The sequence below is a fragment of the Apium graveolens genome, unplaced genomic scaffold, assembly GCF_009905375.1.
Source record: "Apium graveolens cultivar Ventura unplaced genomic scaffold, ASM990537v1 ctg31, whole genome shotgun sequence".
Classification (NCBI taxonomy): domain Eukaryota; kingdom Viridiplantae; phylum Streptophyta; class Magnoliopsida; order Apiales; family Apiaceae; genus Apium; species Apium graveolens.
Genome location: NW_027417937.1, coordinates 91140 through 93741, shown reverse-complemented (window position 1 = coordinate 93741; position 2602 = coordinate 91140). Strand labels below are relative to the sequence as shown.

Sequence of the window (2602 nt, the reverse complement as noted above, 5' to 3'; positions counted from 1 at the left end):
TCATCATCGCTGTCAAAATCCCCCACTAAGGCCTTTTCCAATGCATCAGACATTAGCATATGATCGAGTTCCGAAGTAACCGTAGAATCAATCACATCCACTTTTAAGCACTCCTCATCTTCTATAGGGAATTTCATTGCCTTGAATACGTTGAAGGTCACATCGCGATCTTGGACCCGCATAGTAAGTTCACCTTTTTGCACATCTATCAAGGTACGACCAGTAGCCAAGAAAGGCCTCCCCAAGATTATGGGAATCTTCTTATCTTCCTCAAAATCCAGAATAACAAAATCTGCTGGAAAGAAGAGCTTATCCACTTTGACGAGCACATCCTCAACTATGCCCCTTAGGTAAGTAATGGAACGGTCAGCCAATTGTAGTGACATGTACGTGGGTTTTGGATCAGGCAGATCCAGTTTTTTAAAGATCGACAACGGCATCAGATTAATGCTTGCTCCCAAATCACAAAGGCACTTGTCAAACGTCAGATTGCCAATTGTGCAAGGAATGGTGAAGCTTCCTGGATCTTTCAGTTTTGGTGGTAACTTTTGTTGCAGAACAGCGCTGCATTCTTCCGTGAGAGCAACGGTTTCAAGGTCATCCAGTTTCACCTTCCTTGAAAGAATAGTCTTCATAAACTTCGCATAACTAGGCATTTGTTCCAGAGCCTCAGCGAAAGGTATATTGATGTGAAGTTTCTTGAACACCTCCAGAAACTTCCCGAACTGTCTATCCAGCTTTTGTTGCTGCAATCTCTTAGGAAAAGGTGGTGGAGGATAGAGCTGTTTCTCCTCTGTATTAGCCTCAGGCAGAGTGTGTTCAACAGTAGTCTTCCTTGGTTCCGCCGCTTTCTTCTTTTGCTTAGATTCTTCACCTCTAATTTCAGCTTCTACTTCTTTTGCCTTTTCAGCATCAGCTACTTTTCCAGACCTTAAGGTAATAGCCTTGACTTGCTCTTTAGCTTCCTTCCTGCCTGGTACTTCCGTGTCACTGGGAAGAGTGCCAGGTTGACGATTGAGCACTGCATTGGCTAATTGACCAATTTGATTTTCCAAGGTCTTGATAGAAACCGCCTGACTCTTGCACAACAGCTTAAGTTCCTCAAAATCAGCACTAGTAGGTGCAGCTGCACTTCCCTGTTGAGGATATAATTGCCTTGTAGCATACTGCTGTGGTTGTTGGAATCCAGGTGGGTTAAACTGTTTACTCACTCCTTGCTGATATGGTGGCTGAATAGCATTCTGATTATTCCCCCAGCTAAAATTTGGATGATTTTTGTTGTTAGGATGATAGGTCACTGGCACAGGCTGCTGTTGTCGCTGATAATTATTCACATACTGAACAGATTCGTTTACAAGAGAACACTGATCCGTAGCATGAGAACCTGCACAAAGCTCACAAACCATAGCTATTTGATTAACTCCATACGTAGCCAGAGAATCAACCTTCATTGATAGCGCTTGGAGCTGGGCTGCAATAGCGGTGGCTGCATCAACTTCCAGAATACCTGCTACCTTGCCTGACGTCATCCTCTGAGTTGGGTTTTGATGCTCATTTGCAGCCATCGTCTCGATAAGATTATACGCCTCAGTATAGCTTTTAGCCCATAAGGCGCCTCCCGCTGCTGCATCGAGCATGGGCCGAGATTGGGCCCCCAAACCATTATAGAAACCAGTGATCACCATCCAATCCGGCATTCCATGATGTGGACATTTTCTCAACATTTCCTTGTAGCGTTCCCAAGCCTCGCACATAGATTCTGTAGGTTGCTGCGCAAACTGAGTAAGAGCACTCCTCATAGCAGCAGTCTTTGCCATCGGATAAAACTTCACCAAAAACTTTTGCGCAAGATCTTGCCACGTAGTGATGGACCCAGCTGGTTCAGAATGTAACCAGTCTTTAGCCTTGTCCCTTAGTGAGAATGGGAAAAGCCTCAACTTGATAGCCTCATCAGTCACGCCATTATACTTAAAAGTGCTGCAGATCTCGACAAAATTCCTTATGTGCATGTTGGGGTCTTCAGTTGCCGTTCCTCCAAAAGAAACAGAATTCTGCACCATCTGAATAGTGCCCGGCTTGATTTCAAAGCTGTTAGCTTGAATAGCCGGATGAAGGATGCTTGACTGAATGTCATCAATTTTAGGCCGAGAAAAATCCATAAGAGCTGGATCAGCTTGAACAATACGATCTCCCATGTTTACTGGTTCTTTCTGCTCAGTTCCTGAATCCGAATCCTCAAAATCTAACTTCTCCGGAATATCAAGAACTTCGTCTGTCTCCTCATCTGTATCTAAAGTCCTCTTGCGAGCACGAGAACGAGTTTGCATAAATGCTTGCTAAAGTACCTGAAACACAACCAAAAAAAAAATAACTACTACGTCCTAATCACTGAGTCCTAATGACCAATGATGGTAAGTACATAAACTAAACAAATACGCCGAGTCCCCGGCAGCGGCGCCAAAAACTTGTTAGGGCGAAAACACGCGCTAATATTCACGCAAGTATACGCGTTCGCAAGTAATATAGAATATTTTCTAGTTCGTTCCCTCAGAGACTCAGACTAAATTATTGTCTAATTAAACTCACTCACCAATGTATGATT

General features: G+C 43.8%; 1 non-coding gene across 1 annotated transcript; it reads left to right on the top strand.

Annotated features, from left to right (window-relative positions):
- The first annotated feature begins 1695 nt into the window (after positions 1-1695).
- LOC141700930 (small nucleolar RNA R71) lies at positions 1696-1802 on the top strand. Its single transcript, XR_012566601.1, has one exon. It is a non-coding gene; the product is annotated as a small nucleolar RNA R71 (small nucleolar RNA).
- The last annotated feature ends 800 nt before the right edge of the window (positions 1803-2602 follow it).